The following is a 20,556-nucleotide window of genomic DNA, read 5'->3' on the forward strand; positions in this document are numbered from 1 at the left end:
GTCACATGAATTTTAACAGTTCGGCTATGGCAAGGATCTCTTGATTTCCCAAAAGATTTGATCACTTGTTCTTTAACTCATTCTGTTGGAAATATCCAACACATTTTTTATCAAAGTGTTTTTGTAGGGGCTTAGTGCACTTTAAGAAATCCCAACAGCATGCATTTTTTAAAAGTTTATTTTTTGGGAGAGGATTTAGACATGTTAACTCAGTTAAAATTAATAGGAATTAGGCAACCAACTTCCTTACTTTTGAAAAAGTATCTCAGCAATGTACACCGTGTTTGCTACTTAGTTCCGCCAAACAATGCACTGTCCTGGAACGGGTGACTTGGTTCATTGAACTGGAACGCTGATTCTCCATTGCTTTCTTGTTTGGACTTCATTATTGGTTAGAAACCTTTTTATTTTAACCAAAGCACTCATGCAGTACACTTGTACTCATCTGTTTGCATCAAATTCCCTCCCAACTTCTCCTCCATCTAATTTTAGATCTTTTCAATACTCAGTACTCTTGACAGTCTTGCATACATGGAATTTGAATATCCAAAGCATCTGAAAAATAAGAAAAACACATAATGCAATTGATGCTGAAGTTCTCATGCAGAACTTTTGTCCCACACTAAAGTTAGAGCTATAGGCTGTGTTTGCACATTACACCCAGCCATGGTTTATATCTGCCATGGTTTGTTGTTTCAAATGACTAAACAAAAAGAACAACTTTTCCCCCCTGTTTTTGGTTTGCTTTTCTCCCAGCCCTTTTGTCAGGTTCTGCTTCAGGATGGGCAGCAGCAGCTGGTGGAGAAACCAGGGATGAACCACAACAATGGTTTAAACCAGCCAGAGATTATAGGCCAACAATTGATGGTTCCTAATTATTGTTTGTGGCTTGCTAATGAACCATTGTTTGTTTATGGGAATGTTTTGGGGGTACAATAAGAAGCCAGAATTCCCTCAAACCAGAACCTGTCTTATTGTGTGAATCAAACCACAGAATACCTCGTATATTATTCTCTTAGAAGCAGTCTGTTCAAAGATACCCATGATTCAGCAACAAAATGTTGCATGCCAAAGTTAATAACAAAACATGTGAATTCAATGAACTATGGAAGAGAGGAAGAGTGCTTTTCAAACTGGCAAATGACCAGATACTAAATGTTGTTCCTTAATAATATTTACCTGAAGGCATATCCTACCCCCTACTTCTGGTGTTAAGAACAGCCAAATAAATAAATAAATAAATAAATCTGAAAGCAATAGAAAAAATAAAGTTAAAAAATCTGACCTGTTCACCTCTCCCATCCAGCAGCAAAAGTATTCTCATAAGTGACTAAGGTGGTATTTCTACTGTTTTCCCACTCCTGCAATGCACCAAATAAAGTCTTGCCTGTCCTCAGCAAGAAAAGGAGTTCCAATAATTGTACTGTTTTGATCATACTATTATCTCTGTATTTATATTTTTATTATATTTTATTTTGGTCAATGACTGAATAAACTATTGATTGATTGACTGATTGACTGAGTCCCTCAGAAGAAGCTAGGTCACCTAAGGAACCTCTTGGGCTGCTGGAAAATTTTGGCTAAAAGGGGATTGGGTTTCTCATTGCATTTCAAACTTTCCAAACTTTCTCAGTGCACATGCGTGTATGTCAGCCTCAGGGGGCTCATGTTGCCACAACAGCTGAGGCTGCTCAGCTTGCAGAAGTATCATCATCACCACTTAGAAATGATACTTTTTTTGCACTACAGATCTCAGAACTGTCCAGCTAGCACACCTGTAGTCCAAAAAAGTAACTTTAAGGTTTTTTTTTAAAGCTTTTGAAAAAGTTATTTTCCCAGCCTCTGAAAGGACCTTTCTGGTGGGAATTTATTCAATTATTTATATCATGAATAACAACAATTATTTATATCTTGCTTTCCCCCCAAACTAGGACTCAAAGCAGCTTACAGTTTAAAAGAACAATACAATTAAAAACATACAAAAGTGAGCATTAAAATAGAATCAGAGTATTACAATATTAAAACACATAATTCATTAAAAGAATAAAATCCAGTTTAAAAAAAGATAAAAGTGTGTAAAAACAGTACAATTAAAATTGTGCAATACCCTCAGCCCGTTCTTTAAAAACGTTGTGTTTTAAAAGCCTGCCTGAATAAAAATGTCTTAGCCTACCAATGGAAAGACAACAAGGAGACGGGCATTTGTGGAGGAGGAGGGCAGGATGGAAGAAAGTTTCCACTCTTCTCCTTCTTTTAGGGCGGCCACGTATCCAAATTTTACAGCCTTTCACATGAAGAGCTGCCACAGAATTATTGTATGTGTGAAGGCATTGAAGATTTATCAGGTCCAATTTCAGCATAGATAAAGAACCAGATGAAAAGAGAGCAATGTCTTTAAGGTTGCCACAGTGAGCACATGGACTGAGCAGCTGCACATATCACCTGGGGCCCTGGAAGATGATACCATTATACTACTATGATCCACTTTAACTACTATGGCTGCATCCTGTGGAATCCTGGGATGTGAAGTTTAGGTGCATTTAGAATACTCAGCCAGAGCCCTCTATTACCTCTTCAAAGTGCAAATCCCAGGGTAACATAAAATGCAGCTGTGGCAGTTAAAGTGGAATCGTAGTGCTATAACTGTGCAGTTTGAAAGGGCCCATGGTCAAAAACCTGCTTACCCTGACGTACTGCCTTTCTTTAAATGCTGTTTGATTTATAAATCTCAGTCTACCCAAATAAATTGGCAGTGTATGCTTTTTAAAATGCAAAATTGTGCCCTCCTTCATCTTCTTTTCTGGTGATTTATTCCCTCTTTTCTTTTGGCATGATGTTGAAATGACTTGCATTCTACCCGCCCTCATAATAATAAGAAGAATAAGAAAAATAAGAATAATAATAAGAAGAAGTTTATTTGTATTTTCCCACTTCTCCCAATGGATCGAAGCGGGATTATAACCAAAAATCTCCATACAGGCAACCATGTGTAAAACACATATCATAAAAACATCACAAAGTAAAAAATTTCAATTACAGTAGTCGCAGGGCAGCGGGCAGTTATGCTGTTCTGACCGGAAGTGAGGTTTCCTAAAGTTCTTTATAGGAGGTCAGTTGTGTATGCCCGCCGGAAAAGATCCATCTTTAGTGCCTTCTTAAAGGCATCTAGGGTCGTGATGAGAAGGATCTCCTCTGGCAGATTGTTCCATAACCTGGGGGCCATAGCTGTATATGCTCTTTTGGAAGTAACTGTTAGTCTGACCTTTGAGTAGTCTAACAGATTCTTCCCTGTTGTCCTGAGGGTGCGGGGCAGATTGTGTAGAGAGAGACGTTCCCTCAAGTAACTCAGGCCCAAGCCATGTAGGGCTTTAAAGGTAACAACCAACACTTTGTATTGCACCCGAAAGCTAATTGGCAGCCAGTGTAAGGATTTTAGGACAGGTGTTATATGATCTGACCTGGAAGTTCCAGTGATCAATCTGGCTGCTGCATTTTGAATTAACTGAAGCTTCCGAACCTGGTACAAAGGTAGCCCCATGTAGAATGCATTACAGAAGTCTAAGTGAGAGATTACCAGTGCGTGTACCACTGTTTCAAGGTCCTTTCGGTCCAGGTAGGGACGCAGCTGGCGTATCAGCTTAAGCTGGTACCAAGCACTCCTGGACATCGCATCCACTTGAGATGATAACTGTAGAGATGGGTCCAGGAGTATTCCCAAGCTGTGAACTTTGTCCATAGGGGTAAGTGTGACCCCATCCAGGACTGGCTGACAAAAATTATACTTTTAAATTACTATATACACACATCTTAAATTTAGTTGCATGTGGTTAAAGTGAAAATTTGGCAATATGTAATGTTTTTAAAGAAAAAATTTAAAACTTTTTTTAAAAATTAAAAATTTAAATTTAATTTAAAAAAAACCTCTGGAGTCCCTCCTTTCTCCTCCCGCTGAGCTTTGCCCTACTCATACCAGCATTTTAAAGGGATGCAAGCAAATGCCACAGCCTGTTTCTGCCAAAAGGCCTCCAGTTGACTAGTGGGAAGCAGTGGTGTCACCTCATCTTAGGGTGTCACCTAGCACAGTCTGCACTCCACACACCCTGTTGTTGTGTCCATGAGCATAAGCTTTCATAGACTTGGTCTACTTCCTCATATGCACTGCTTCTGGGGGAATAGACTTATGCCCTTTATAGACTGGCTTGAAAGGCCAGCCTGGCAGCAAAGTTGGGATGCAGCATCTGCATGACGCACGACTGAATCTGCCCCCCAGGGCGCCCTGATGCCACACGCTGCTCAAGATGGTGTGCAGCATCATGGTGTGCTTCCGGCACTGTGTCCAGATGACACAGCGCTGAAAGAGTGCCATATAGCTGTGCAGCCGTGGCTATGGCACCCTTTTGAGGGTGCAAAAAGGAGCCACTTTTTGTGGCTTCCTTTTTGCACCCTTGAAAGGTCAGATCAGGGCACAAGTGTGAGGCTGCCGTGGCCCTGATCCAGCTAGGCCCTTCGGGGCCATCTGTCAAGACCCCTAGTCTCTGAAAGTTTATGCTACGACTTCTTTTTCATAGTTAGTCTCAAAGGTGATACAAGATCCCCTTGCATACTGATATTCCAGGCTAACATGGATATGTCTCTGAAAGGTACAAGCAGAAGAGAAAGGAGCTTGCCTTACTGTTAGGCAAATCAAAGCAGCCACCTGAGGTGACAGATGCTGGGGGCAGAGGTGTGAGAGAAACAGCAATCACAACAGTTTTTTTTTCTTCTGAGACATCTTGCCATTTTCCTCAGTTGGAGGACCAAGCTGTGTTTGCCACATGGACTCTCCCTTTCTCCTAGAATGGCTTGCTCCTCTCAGGTGTGGTGGAAGATGTTCTTCCATTGCCACTATTCAACTGGAAGTCCAGCCAACTATTGAATATGGTTTGGGTATCATCTTGTCCTTCACTTTAGGAACCTAAATATGTTGGGGTGGCCCCGCTTTGGGGACAAATCAATGCTTAAAGCAACTAACTGTATGGGTGCTAACCCAAGTCCCCAAAGAGAGAAAGAACCCCAAAGTTAGAAACAATACCAGCTCTAGCCCTCAGTCATTGTCCCCATTCAAATTATAAAGCCTTCTCTTTTCCACTGTACCTTTCAGCCTCTCACTCCACTTGGACTGGTCTCAAGATCCTGCCATGCAGCTAAAGGCCTCATTCAAGAAAGGATTTCCAGCCATTAGCTCCCATTCAGACAACATCAACTAATCGCCCCTGACCATAAGCAAGCCATAGCACAGCAATATCTAAGGAGATGCAACTAAGTCAAGGCTATATTTCAGACAAAGGAACTGGCAAAATCACCTCTGAGTACTCCTTGCCTAAGAGAACCCTGGGAAATTCATGGGGGTGCCATAAATTGATAGGCAACTTGAATTTACATACACAAAGTTAGGTAGAAGGATTAGAAAGCTTCAGGAACAAAATGAAAACAGACTTTCCTTCCTCTTTCTTCTCTCCCCCTCTCTCTGCCTCTCCCCCATGTATGACAACTTTGTTGGGGATAATGGAAGCCATAGTCAAAATATTTAAAAGCCAGCAGGTTGCTAAGAGTTCCACATTCTGGGAGCTGTAATTCAGAAAATTAAGTTCCCCAAGTTCTAGTTATGATTTTCTTCTCACAAGGGAGTAAACACTAGTAATTTCAGGGGGACTAAGTTCTGGGTCAGTATTTATAAGCCTGTAATTCCCTGCCATTAAACTCTATGGGTCTTAATTCAAGTATGAATTAATAGGGGTGTGATCTTAGGTTTAGCTGAATCAATGGTAACTGGTAAGTATAATAGGAGCATTTGGTGAAAGTAACCCAAACCTTTCAGTAGCATTGTTTGCTTGTGTCAATGTTGTGATTTACTAAAAGCAAAAGTGCACAATAGATGTCCAGGCAGGTTTGCCACTTTTATGCTAGTGTTGCTCATGGGAGAATCTGAACTTGGAAACATTTTTTTTGTTATTGTTGGACAGCTCTCAGAATCTCCTAGCCAGGTAGGACACCATAGTCCAAAAAAGTAAGGTTTCTAAATTTCATAGAAAGTATAAATGGGAAGACATGAATCTTTAGACTCACAACACCATGAATGGGCAAGTAGTGGAGAACATAACAGTATGGAATAAAGCAGAAATCACAGACCTCCTACATATTGCTGGACTATCAAAGACTCACCTTTGACTATGCTGCCTAAGGCTTCTGGGAGTCAGCCGTCAACTGAAAGGGGAAAGCCACAGGATTCCCACCCCTTGTGTTAGTAAATCATTCTGTGTCGCAAAATACTTTAGTTCAAGGGTGTAGCTATGGAGGGAGGGGGCAAATTGCCCACAAATAAGATTTCTGTCCCTTCCAAAGAAATTTTTCTTCAGTCTCCAAATTTCTACCATTGCTAAGTATGAGACATTGAAAATTACCCCTAAAATTCTTCTCTATTTGCTGTGTGGCTGCTCCTTCGGACAACTAAACTATATTTAATGCTTAGCTGAAATTAGTGCAATGCTAAAAGTCTGGGGCAATCCAAATTACTGGTTGTTAATCTGCTGCTTACTTTGTTTTTATTGTATACTAATTAGTATTATTTTAGAGATATTTTAATCATGTAATGTTGTTGTTTTAGATTGTATGCTGCTTGGCAGATTTTTTTCTTTTTTTCTTTTTATTTGACCCTTACTATGTAAAGTGCTGTGCAAACTATACTGTGATCTATAAATAAATGTTAATAATAATAATAATAATAATAATAATAATAATAATTCATTGGAAGGGACAGAAATCTTATGGGGTACAATATCCTCCCCCTTCTTTTGCCCTGCTCACCACTGCTACATTCCAGGAGACTATTTTATGACATGTGTAAAGCTTTTGGGGGGAATGGGGGTGAGGGAGCTCTTTTCATACATTCATACATTCATGCATGTATGAGAGTGATCAAGGTGACTTACCAAGTATTTTTTTCTTTCATTTATAAAATGCATTTCCATGATAGTTCAGCACTACTTATAAACTGCTGCAATTCCGATTTAGTAATGTGCCACTTATGAAATCAGATGGGAAAAAAAGAGAGAGAGAATGACATGTGATCATGTAATGAACACTTTTGACCTATGTCAAGCGTGTAAGGCAACCCTGTTCACACTTAAAACTCTTTTTTTGCTGCTGTGCCTTCTCCTTTCCTTTGCATGTCTAAACTGTATTTCTAAATGCTCAGCTGAAATTATTACATTGTTAGAAATCTGAGGACTGAAGGAAAATTTCACGCAGTAGAATCATAGAGTTGGAAGAGACCACAAGAGCCATCCAGTCCAACCCCCTGCCATGCAGGAACTCTCAATCAAAGCATCCCCGACAGATGGCCATCCAGCCTCTGCTTAAAGACCTCCAAGGAGGGAGACTCCACTACATTCCAAGGGAGTGTGTTCCACTGTCGAACAGCCTTTATTGTCAGGTAGTTCATCCTAATGTTGAGGCAGAATCTCTTTTGCTGTAGCTTGCATCCATTGCTCTGGGTCCTGTTCTCTGGAGCAGCAGAAAACAAGTTAGCTCCCTCCTCAATATGACATCCCTTCAAGTATTTAAACAGGGCTATCATATCATCTCTTAACCTTCTCCTCTCCATGCTAAACATACCCAGCTCCTTAAGTCTCTCCTCACAGGACATGGTCTCCAGACCTTTCACCATTTTGGTCATCCAGCTCTGGACATGCTCCAGCTTGTCAACATCCTTTTTGAATTGTGGTGCCCAGAACTGGACAAAATATTCCAGGTGAGGCCTGACCAAGGCAAAATAGAGTGACACTATTACTTCCCTTGATCTAGACACTATACTTTTATTGATGCAGCCTAGGATCATATTGGCCTTTTTAGCACACTCTTAACTCATGTTCAACCTGTGGTCTACTTGGACTTCTCGATCCCTTTCACACAGTTTCATCAGCCATTTTGAATTTTGATCTTGTCCTCTGGGGTATTAGTTATTCCTTCTAATTTCATCTAATGTTACCTGCAAATTTAATAAGCATGTCTCTTATTCTGTCACCTAAATCATTGATAAAGATGTTGAATAGCACTGGGCCCAGGACAGAACCCTCTGGCACCCCACAAATCACTTGTCTCCAGGATGAAGAGGAGCCATTGCTGAGCACCCTTTGGGTCCGGCCAGTCAACCAATTACAAATCCATTTAACAGTTGCATTGTCTAACCCATATTTTACTAGCTTGTTTGCAAGAATGTCATAGGGGACCATATCAAAGTATTTTGCTCTGGAAAAACAGTGCCTCCACTTTGTCCCCATTCCTGCTTTTGTTGAAAAGTCACCCTTTAAATGGGTTTCTGTAATTTAACCAACCTGGTATTGTACAAACCAGCTTTTCTTTTTTTTAAGCAGTTTGCAATGAGGTGATTAAAACTTACTGATTGCATTGTTTGTTATATTTTTAATTTTGTCTTAGGGTCAATTTACTATGTAAAAGGGTGACACCCAAATAAATGAAGAGCTGGAACTCCTGAAAATTGCATCACAAAGACTGCCACCCTTAAGAATGTCATCAAACTCTCCGTCTTGGAAGAGATTTAAGTACAGACTCATTGGCAGTCACACTTTGCTTTGTCATTTTGAAACTTTTGCTGACTCGGCTCTGTAGACTGACAGATTCTAATCACTTTCACCAAATTCTAATTGAATTCCTGCAAAATCCTCTCCTGTCCCTGGCAGTTTACTAATGGCAAATGGCATTTAATCTTTGATTTTAAAAAAGCATGTGTAAGATAGTGTCACACAAATTTGAAAAATGGCTTTTATTTCTCAGAAGCTAAGCAGGGTCTGCCTGGTTAATACTTACATCAACAAATACCAAGTGCTGTAGACCATACTTCAGAGGAAGGAACTGGCCAGACTACTTCTGAGTTTGTTGCTGTTGTTAACTTCCCTCGTGTCGATCTCAGTTCATGACGATCCTACTGATGAGACATCTCCAAGACCCCCTGTCCTCCACTGATCTGGCAAGCTCCTGCAAACCCACATCTCTTTATTAGTCCATCTATCTAGCATGCGGCCTTCCTCTTTTTCTACTTCCCTACACCTTTCCTAGCATTATTGGTTTTTTTCCAATGAAATAATCCAGTTTGAGACTGCTTTAACTGACCTGGCCTGGCTAGGGAATTCTGGGAATTGTAGTTTTATGAGACATTTAACTTTCTCTGTCAGAGAGCTCTGGTGCCACAATAAAACTACAATTCCCAGGATTCATTAGCAGTAATCCAGGGCAGTGAACGTGGTCTCAAACATGAGTATTTCTGCAGTGTGTTTCGGACCTTAGAATGAGGCTTAAATGTTTAATGTTCAAAACATACATAGCTCACTTTGCCAGTTTTACTCCTGAGCCTAAACTTGACTGTCTTATTTCTGCTTCTCCTTATATCTGGCATGGAAGGCTCAAAGTTAAATCCCATTGAGTTTGCTGGAACATGCTTAACTCTACCACCGAGAACAATTGTTTTATTAAGTGCTTAAAATTAGCTGAATTCTTTCCTCCCATTGTTTACCCCTTTACCCCTTTTTTCTTTTTGAACTGACCAGTCCTAGTAGATGCTTGACTTCATAAAAAAAAAGTATGGGAACAGAATCCTGGGATGTATGGTTTGACATTTCCATGGGTTTATAACCACAACATCTCTGGCCATTTCACTAGTCCTCCCTGTGTCAGAGGTTATAAAGATAGCATTGGTCTGACTACATTCAGTATAAATGTAACACAGGAATCATATAATACAGGGATGTGTGGCCTTCCAGATATTTTCAAACCACATCTCCCAGAATTATTCCCCATTGACTATACTTGCTAGGGCTGCTGGAACTCTTACTCTTACTTCAGCAACATCTGGAGGGCCACAGACTTCTCACTCTTGCTACCAAACATCTGTCAGGTAGTAGTGGGGAAGATATTTCCATTCTTGCCTCTGCATTTAACAGCTCCCCCATGCTTTTATTGATGCTTAGGCTGCATCTGCACTGCAGAACTGATGCAGTTTGACAACACTTTAACTGCCATGGCTCAGTGCTATGGAATTCTAAGATTTGTAGTTTTGTGAGATACTTAGTTCTCTTCTCTGTGAGAGAGCTCTGATGCTACAAAACTACAAAGCCCAGGATTCCATAGCATTGAGCCATGGCAGTTAAACTAGTGTAAACTGCATTATTACTTTAGTGCAGATAGGGCCTTAGGTCTGGTCTAAAGTCTCTGTAAGGAATAAATGGAAGGCTAAGTCTGTCCAAAAAAAAGTTATCATTCATCTAATCTCAATACAAATGTTAAATATTAATTTCATATTTACTGTTATGAGATGCTTTCCACTGTGTTGTTGTCTAGGAAGTTTGATCCCATAGTGTGTTGTATACCGTAATGGATCAGGCAGTGCTGCCAGAGGAGACCCACCCCAAATTCCTGTGGTTTCTAGGCCTTCAGCAGAAGCCTCCTACATGTTTGTTTTCTTCCCAGCAACTTGGAACACTCAAAACTAACTCCTTTTCAAAAGATCATATTCCTTGTTTCTCACCAATGAAAATCTGGGAAAAAAAATCTGAATCAGTTATGCAGTCTCATCCACACATTGGCAGACAAGCTCTTTGATAAATTGGTGCAAATGAGCTGTAAGACTCAAATAGCATACCAGAGATTTAAAGGCGTATTGGAAGAGAAACATTCTGTATGACAGTATTCATGCTTTATGGGGATCTAGCTCTCTTCATCACTACCCCGGCACAGACAGCACACCAATGTGGAATGTGCTTTTCTATCACCTGATTCTGTAGTCAATGAGGTCTGTGCATATCACATGGTACCCCCACCAGCAGGAACCTGCTCCACTATGATATGCAGTTGACTGTACTGTGGAACTGGTTACTAAATGACTACAAAATATTTGCACACCACCCAGTACCATATGGGGAACTCTCTCTCTCTCTCTCTCTCTCTCTGTACACATGCACGTGTGTGCAGAAATAAGCATGCAAGTATGTGTAGAAGGTCTGGACTGTGACATAATTCAGGACATCATTATAGGGCCAGACTGAAATGGGAGCAATTAATATGCATGGTTTTAAAAATGTAAATAGCTACCCTGAGAGGACCTTGGGCCAGGGTAGCAGCTGCAGACAAGGATACTAACTCTTCCTGGCACATAAGACCGGTAGGAACATGAATTACTTCTGTGTCCATGGAAGCCATACTGCATGATCTAACTGTGAACATGCCTAATTTTTAGCCTCCTCTGTTACTGAGATCTGTCCATATAGTCATCCTACCTTCAGTTTTGTTTCTGTATTCTTTCTTCCCCGATTAAATAGCCGCTTACCTTTTAACTCTCACATCTTGTCTTTCCAGCTATCCACCTGAAACATTTGTGATCTTATATAATTGGTTAATATGAGACTAAAGTATTTTCTGCAGGTGGTAGTCCTCCATTTTTTTTGTAGATATTTAGGAGCATTTGCTTAGTCCCTGTGTAGTAGCTACAGACACATACCACCACAATCTAAACATATATCTGTCAATGCATGTGCAGAGGAGTGGGAAAGGAATGCAGAAACAAAGTATATTTCTTTTTTAAAAATAAAATATTGCCATTGCAACCTATGTACCTTATTATTTTAGGTTGTAGTTTAAAATTTTGTACACTACAATTAATTATTATTTTGACTACAAAGCAATGCAATGACAAAAAACTGCTTGGCAAAACCTAGTGAAGTGGGAATTTTATCTTTCTGAAAACTGCCATTAACCTCACTGATCTATTCAGCAAACAATTCTGCCAACCAACACTATACATGCTATGAATGCTACCGACCACATTGTCCCAGTTCTGAACTGGAGTGGATTTCTTAAGCAGTATTGGTTTACCATTAAATACTTGCAAGTCATAGAATCATAGAATCATAGAATCGTAGAGTTGGAAGAAACCACAAGGACCATCCAGTCCAACCTCCTGCCATGCAGGAAATCACAATCAAAGCATCCTCGACAGATGGCCATCCAGCCTCTGCTTATAGACATCCAAGGAAGGAGACTCCACTACACTCCGAAGGAGTTTGTACCACTGCTGAACAGCCCTTACTGTCAGGAAGTTCCTCCTAATGTTGAGGTGGAATCTCTTTTCCTGTAGCTTGCATCCATTGTTCTGGGTCCTGTTCTCTGGAGCAGAAGAAAACAAGCGTGCTCCCTCCTGAATATGACATCCCTTCAAATATTTAAACAGGGCTATCATATCACCTATTAACCTTCTCTTCTCCCGGCTAAACATTCCCAGCTCCCTAAGTCGTTCCTCATAGGGCATGATTTCCAGAGCCTTCACCATTTTAGTTGCTCTCCTTTGGACATGCTCCAGTTTCTCAATGTCCTTTTTGAATTGTGGTGCCCAGAACTGGACACAATATTCCAGATGTGGCCTGACCAAAGCAGAATAGTGTGTCACTATTACTTTTCTTGATCTAGACACTATACTTTTATTGATGCAACCTAAAATTGCATTGGCCTTTTTAGCTGCTGCATCACACTGTTGACTCATGTTCAACTTATGGTCTACTTGGACTCCCAGATCCCGTTCACATGTACTGTAGTCTTGTTCAGCCAGGTGTCACCCATCCTATATCTGTGCATTTTATTTTTCCGCTCTAAGTGCAGTACCTTACATTTCTCTGTGTTGAATTTCATTTTGTTAATAATAATAATAATAATAATAATAATAATAATAATAAAATTTATTTCTATACCGCTTTTCCGCACTGATCAAAGCGGTGTACATAGTAAAATTATTAAAACAACATAAAATTAAAACCACATTACATTAATTACAAGCTTTGGCCCAGCTTTCTAGTCTATTCAGGTCATTTTGAATTTTGATCCTGTCTTCTGGAGTATTAGCTATTCCTCCTAATTTGGTGTCATCTGAAAATTTGATGAGTATGCTCCCAATTCTGTCATCCAAGTCACTGATGAAGATGTTGAATAGCACTGGGCCCAGGACAGAGCCCTGTGGGACCCCACTGGTCACTTCTCTCCAGGATGAAAAGGAGCCATTGTTGAGCACCCTTTCAGTTTGGCCAGTCAATCAATTACAAATCCATGTAACAGTTACTTTGTCAAGCCCACATTTCACTGGTTTGTTTGCAAGAATGTCATGGGAACCTTGTCAAAGGCCTTACTGAAATCAAGATTTACTTACTATATCCACAGCATTCCCTTCATCTACCAAGCTGGTAATTTTAACAAAGAAAGAGATCAGATTTGTCTGGCATGACTTCTTTCTCTGAAACCCATGTTGACTTTTTTTTTTGTTTTTTGTTTTGTTTTGTTTTTGTTGTTTTTAATTTTTATTGAAAAGCTAAAAAATACACACATATATTAACATTTTTGCATTACAATATTATCACATTTCTTCACTTCCATCCCCCCTTTCCCTCACATATCATTCTTTACCATCTTAGATGTCTCTTACACACATCTTCTCACATAACTTATTCAGCTCTCTTCTTTGTTCCTCCTTAGTTATCTATTCCTTAGAACTTTTTGTGATTATGGAATTGCCTTCTAGATGTTCACAGACTCTCTGTTTAATGATCTGCTCCAGAATCTTTCCTGGTATAGATGTCAGACTAACTGGACAGTAATTGTTCCTCTTTTTTCCCCTTTTTGAAGATGGGGACAATGTTTGCCCTCCTCCAGTCTGCTGGGACTTCTCCTGTTCTCCAGGAGTTCTCAGAGATTATTGCCAATGGCTCCGATATTACATTTGCCAGTTCTTTTAATACCCTTGGATGTAGTTCATCTGGTCCTGGAGACTTAAATTCATTTAGATTAACAAGGTATTCCTGTACTATCTTTTTACTTATTCTGTGCTGAAATTCCCCTGTTCTGTCCTCTGCTCCATTATCCTCAGGTTGAGCATCCCTTTCCTTTTCTGAGAAGACTGAGGCAAAGAAGGTGTTGAGTAATTCTGCCTTTTTTCTGTCTTCTGTTAGCATTTTGTCATCTTCTCCACACAGTGGCACTCTATCCTGCTTTGGTGAGGCCCCAGCTATGACCAGTTCTGGGCACCAAAATTCAAAAAGGATGTTGACATTGATGGATGGGGGTGCTTTAACAGTGAGTTCCTTCATGGCAGGGGGGTTGAAGTGGATGGCCATTGGAGTCTCTTCCAACTCTATGATTCTATGAGGCATCAGCATGCTTGGGCAGAAACAGCAAACGACCTTGTAAAATTACAAATCCCAGGATTCCATAGGATGGAGCTACATGATAAATTGCATTATTTATACAGTATAGATGCACCCTCAATCACTTGCAGCTTTCATTGACAAATACAAAGGAAACAAGTAAAAGTAAATACTATAGCAAGCAACACACAAATAAAACCTAAAAAGATTTAGAAAAGACACAGCCTTCTGTAATATGTTTGTCTAGTCAAGAAACTGATTGCTCATTTTGGCATTTTACTGTCACGCACAGATGACTGGCCACCAAATTTCCTTCACTGTTTTCTCCTAAAAAGAGGGACCTTCTCCTATTAACTAATTTCACTGACCCCAATGTTTTCATCAGCCACTCTTTTTTCTTTTTCTTTTTTAGTGTTCTCAACATTTGGTTCTCCAAGTGTTTTTGACTTCAACTTCCAGTAGCCCCAGTCATGATTAGCAAATGATCAGAGTTTGTGGCAATTGAAGTCCAAAATATCTGGAGGGCCCAATGTTGACAATCACTGACCAAATTATATCAGTTTGACTTACAGACACTAATATGTTCTAAGGCAGGAATCAGGAAATGGACTTCAATGCTCAGGCTTAAGCCTTTACATTTTTGCTTGGCAAGCACAGAAGATTAACCTCTCTCATTTGGGTAGGTTGGACCAGTCTACTTAAACAATACAACCCCATACCACAAGCTAGGACTCTGAGCTTGCTCAACAGTATGTCTTGAGTATAAGAAAACTCTCTTTCTTTGCTCCTGTTCCCACCCACCTTGGAATGTGACTCTTGCCTGACTTTGGTGTTACTTCTGGCCCTTGCACTGCTGTTTTATTGTCTTGGATTTTGACCCTTTCCTGATGTCAGTTATACTTCTGGCTCTGGCCACTCTGATCCTAATTTGCCAGAAGCAGTAATGGCCCGACTGTATGAAATAATGAAAGCATCATGCAAAAGAATCTCCCCAAACATATACAAACACCCTCCCACACCATGGCTAGGTGCCTGCATATTATCAGTGTAATAAATAGAGCCTTCATAGTGATTGTACTTGTGTAGTTCTCTGGCTGCATCCTCCAGGCGTTTTTAGTCCCTGTGGTTCTGGAGAGCTTCTGTGCATGTGCACAGGCCACACATGACCTTAAAAAGTTCCTCCTTCTCTGAAATTCAACATTAATTTCATTCAGCCAATTACTTGTCTTGGGGTGAGAGCCAGCATCACTGGAACAGCCTGGAGCAGAACTCTGCTACAACTATAAAATTATTATCTCACAATGCTCATCTAGTACTGTATTGCATATTTTACATTGCTTAGAAAGAAATATTTAAACATTATTATTAAAAGATTTACATCAGAAGTGGATGACTGTTTTCTAGTGTTTCACTCACTATTATAAATAATTTCCCCCCCAATAATTTCGTGCTCTGGTTCAATTTGTTCTTCTACTTGAAGGCTCATTCCTATTTGTTTTCTTAGGGGTGATAGTTGATAGAACTTTGGTCTTCAGAACAGAACTTTGATCTTTTCAGTCTGATAACCTGCGTTTTCTCAGATCTAGTCTAAGGCATCATATTGCCTTGAGATGAAGGAAAAATGGCACTCCTACCTGTCTCATGCAAAAGCCACCTGGTCTGGTTAGTATTCTCAAACATAGCTGAGGAAAAGACTACTGTAGTTTAAAGGCCCAGTATCTGTGACCTCAAAGATCTGTTCATCAACAAGTGGGGGAGGGAGAATGAAGAACCTGGCACTTCTGCCTTTCTAATGGGAGGGTTGGCCCTGCTCCTCTCCACCCTCCATCTGCTTGGGGAACTAATTTGATCATCAGTTACTTGGGCTGGATCTGCACTGCAGAAGTAATGCAGTTTGATAACGCTTTAACTGTTATGGATCAGTGCTATGGAATTTTAGGGATTGTAGTTTGTTTTGGCGCCAGATTTCTCTAATAGAGAAGGCTAAATATCTCACAAAACTACAAATGACAGAATTCCATAGCCTTTCGCCATGGTGTTAAAGTGTTTAAGTGCAGATGTAACTCAAGATAGGAATCTGGCAGCACAATCCTCCACATGACATTTCTTACTGCTAGGCAAGAAAGTATAGGATTGCAACCTAAGGAACTATCTCCTGGATGTTTCTTCTATTTAGGTACATCTTCCTCTGCTCTCATTGTGCCAGTACACAAAGAGGCCAATTTTCATGTTGTGGATAATAAATGGCCACAACTTTATTGTATAGTACAGGGGTCATAAATCATCTAGATGAGAGTCATAAATCAATCAGATCTACAAGAAATAACTAGTTATGAGGTAGTTATAAATCGTGTAATAAATCAAGTAATAAGCAATGGCAAAGCAGATATAAATCAGTTATCATTTCTGATAACAACTCTATAAGTCAATCAATCATGCATCAAAATAAATCAAGTAACTGGTCATCATAAATCATCGTGTACAAATTATTGTGCCCATACTATGCTGGTGACTTAGTCAAATGGGGGGTATCAGTGAACTGCCACAAGAGGGGGCCAGTCTAGCTTGCCACCCCCTCTCTCCCACTCCTCTGGATAACCCCCAAAATGTGCTGAGCCACATAGTCCAAGTAAAGGTCACAGCTGGACTCTGCCCGTATTTCTGCATGGTGGATCACTGCACCTCCAACCCAGACCACTCTCTTCATAATGTCTCTGTTGACAAAACGTTCTACGTTGTGCTATGTTGATGGTCGCCTCACTCCTGGCCCCATGCCAGGCTCTCCTTGGCAGCAATTTAGTCCACATGATCACTGTTCCTGTCAGGATGTGTTGAATCTCATGTAGATGATCATTCCAACAAGCTTCACTCCCGTGGTCCTCACCAGGTTGTTCTCTCTGAGATTAATCAGAAGTACGTGAGGATGTGGATGTGCCACAGCCAGCTCAATTACATGAGGTAGGAGGGCTCCTGATGACATCCTTATTGCCCACACCAGGGAATGTGTGCCATCTGTGTCAGACGCAAATCCCAGCCTCTGTTTGATTGCATTGAGTGTTACTCAGCCCAAAAAATGAGACTGTGACCTATTATCCAGACATGCCAAGGCAGTCCACCTGCTTCAATAAATGAAAGAGTTAAACAGCAGGGGGACCCACTTGTGGGTTTCACAGGTGGGCAGCCATGAGTGCACTGATTTGGGCTCGCACATACAGGTGAAAGGATCCTGAGCGCACCTCCAAATTTGCTGAATTACACCATTCACAAACCTTGAGAGGCAGCAGCTGTGGCCGCTCTGATCTGGAATGAATGAGTGGAAAATTGTGCTGTGGGAATGTATAGGGCAGCCATAGCCCTACAAAACACCACCCTAAACTGCAATTTTAGGGGAAGCCCCGAGGGGTGTAAAACCAAAAAAATAAAAAAATAAAAATAAAAATGATCATGGCAGCTACAGGGCAAATCTGGACTTGTGGGGACTTTGCCAAAATTATGGTTTGTTCCCAACACCTCTGGTCAGTCTTCGAATGCCTAAAGTGTATCGCAAGCCCATGCTCAGCAAACTGCAGGTATGACATCAACAAGGCTCTCCCAGACAAATTGGCCTGGGATCTGGGAATGAGTTTGCTAATCTGGGTGGCTGCAAAGAAAGCTAATGTAAAGGTTGCCTGGAGCAGCTCCACCTCCCTGGGTGAAACACAATGTGTAGAAAGTGACGAATACATGCGAGTATGAGCTCAGAAACAGCTAATGAGTGTCCCATAGGTGAGATGTCTCACTAGTCGAGCCCTCCAGGGCCCTCCTGATCCGTAAATCTTCCCTAGGGTCCGGAAAACCACTTGCCCCAGCATAAATGGCCAATGCTACAAGACACCCCCTGATTGTGACTGGTGATAATCCAGCCCCCCTGAAATGTGCCATGGAATATGACCTCCATCTTCAGGGGCCAGGTCTCAACTTCACCCACAGATGCCAGGAACTTCCAGAAAGAGAGCATATAAAGCTGATACAACTTGCGTCTGGAGAGAGCAATGGATTGAAAGGTTCTATAGGTGCTCCAGGCCCTCCAACGGCAGCAGCAGTGCCTCTGGTGCTAGCTCCTGAAACCTGTCAAACTGAAAGAATGAGAGGGAATCTGCCAGGGGATTCTGTAATCTTAGAACATGGCGAGACTGACAAAGCACATTGTATCACAGGCATTGCAACACCATGGACCTAATCAAATCCATCACCCTTGGGGACTTGGAGCTCTAAGAATTAACAACATGGACAACCACTTGGTTACGACACCAGAACAAAACTGTATTGTGTGAATGTTCCTTGGCCCAGACGTGGATGGTCACTACAATGGGAAATAACTCCAGGAATGTGAGATCTTTCATGACCCCATTGGCCAGTGCTTCGCAGACCATTGGCCTTGCCAGAATAGCCCAAAGCTATGTCTTCCCAAAGCATCTGAGTGAACCTTAAACCCACCTTTAGGAGCATCTCACTCCTCCAAAATGACACTCCATTGAACTTGTGCAAGAACTCCTCCCACTCTCCCAGATCCTCCTTAGTGATATGGATGTGGCGATCAGATACCATCACTCCCCTTGTAGGGTGGTACAGGCAAGCACTGAAAGCCTGTCCCAGTGTAACCACCTTGCATGCAAAATTCAACAATCCTGCCAACATTTGAAATTCATGTAACCTGGCTTTATGCTCACCTCGTACTGATTGGACTTGCTGCAGTAAAGCATGCAACTTGTCAGCCAGGAGACAAGCCCCGCCCAACATATTGGTTCAGAAAATGCATACCTCAAAAGAAGACCCAAACAAACCAGTCATGAAAATCGCTCCTGCATTCCCAGGCTCACACAATATATATACACCCAGTTTTTCCAGGCAAAGCATTCTCTGAAGATGCCAGCCACAGATGCTGGTGAAATGTCAAGAAGAAACTTTTCTGGAACATGGCCACATAGCCCAAAAAACCCACAAAAAACTATGGATGCCAGCCATGAAAGCCTTCGACTTTACAAACCAGCCATAACAGGCAGCCATTAAGGAATCTTAGCAAAATGACATTGAACCAAGATGGAAACAATAAAATAACCCTTACCAATATGTAGGGGAGTAACTATGAAATTGGGAAGAGAGAGGGACGAGAAAGTAGAAGAAACATGGGATCTTCCCCTTTAAGGAAGTCTTGGGATGACATGAGCCAACCCATGACTTAGGGAACTGCCACCGGCATCGGCCTCCCTGATGTGCCTGGCACAACAGGGAACTCCAGGAGGCATTGGGAAGTGTCCTTGTCCTCTCTGGCCTCTTCTCTCTGATGCCTTTTCATCACCCAGCGAGTGGGGAAAAGCCATCAACTGTGGCCTTTTACACTTTTATTTCTTCTTGTGTCTTTAAGAAACATCTTATTTGAAAATGCTGAATTAAAGAGAGACACTTTTGTTGAACGATTTGGATCATATCTGAAATATTAAAAAGAACACTCTATAAAAATAGCACTCATGTTAATCTCAGTTTCTGGTGACTCAGGTATTTATGGATGCTGTATCAATCCTTATAAAAATAAAAAAGTACTTAACCTGGAACCATTTCTAGCCTGGACATGATTAATCGCTTTGCACTCAAAAAGGCAGGGCATTGCTGTAAGGGAAAGGCTCCTTTGTTCATTTCATCCACACATTTGAGAAGCCTTTCAGAAAATATATTTTGCTCCAAAGAGAAGCAAAATAAACAAACATGATGGCAGTACATGTTTGGAGGTGAATGGTTCACACTATTCTAAGGTGTGCTACAGACCATCCTTAAAGGACGGTCTGGCGGCGGTGCCATTTGTGCCGCTGGCAAGCTGCAGCAGATATATCGCGCAGCTTGGCGGAGGCAATAAAAAGAAACTGCAAAAAGCGGCTTCTTTTTCCGGCACGCCAGTGACACCACAGTGCACCATTGGCGCCCTTGTGACATCACCTGGGTGCCATGATGTGCGGATGCTAGGCATCCATCACATCAAAATGACAGCACCCATGTGTATAGGGCACTGCCATTTTTACGCCCCCATCATGTGCGAGGGGCGAGGGGCTTTTGAAAGCACCACCCCTCACACATGACGAGGGTGCCTCATAGTGCCCGTTTAAATCGGGCCTAAATTAAACCTGCACTTGTCATATGGTAACAATAGATAATTAATCTAGGTTCTAGGGCCACAATGCAAACTGAAAGACCTGGAAAAGGCTAATCTCGGTATAAATAGAGTTTGGCCACTAAGGATTAAATGACCAGTTTGAAATACAAAGAATGGAAAATGAGCATTGTAATGGCT

The 20,556-nt window shown here is 41.2% G+C and overlaps 1 long non-coding RNA gene across 1 annotated transcript in view; it reads right to left on the bottom strand.

The window, feature by feature from the left end:
• Positions 1-214: 214 nt before the first annotated feature.
• The window catches only part of LOC121920628, a 22,108-nt gene continuing 1,766 nt past the window's right edge, over positions 215-20,556 (bottom strand). The window contains exons 2-3 of the long non-coding RNA XR_006101736.1: positions 10,358-10,589; positions 215-555 (exon numbers count right to left, since the gene is read on the bottom strand). This is a non-coding gene — a long non-coding RNA (uncharacterized LOC121920628). The remainder of the gene's footprint in view (positions 556-10,357; positions 10,590-20,556) is intronic.

The sequence above is a fragment of the Sceloporus undulatus genome, chromosome 2, assembly GCF_019175285.1.
Source record: "Sceloporus undulatus isolate JIND9_A2432 ecotype Alabama chromosome 2, SceUnd_v1.1, whole genome shotgun sequence".
Classification (NCBI taxonomy): Eukaryota; Metazoa; Chordata; class Lepidosauria; order Squamata; family Phrynosomatidae; genus Sceloporus; species Sceloporus undulatus.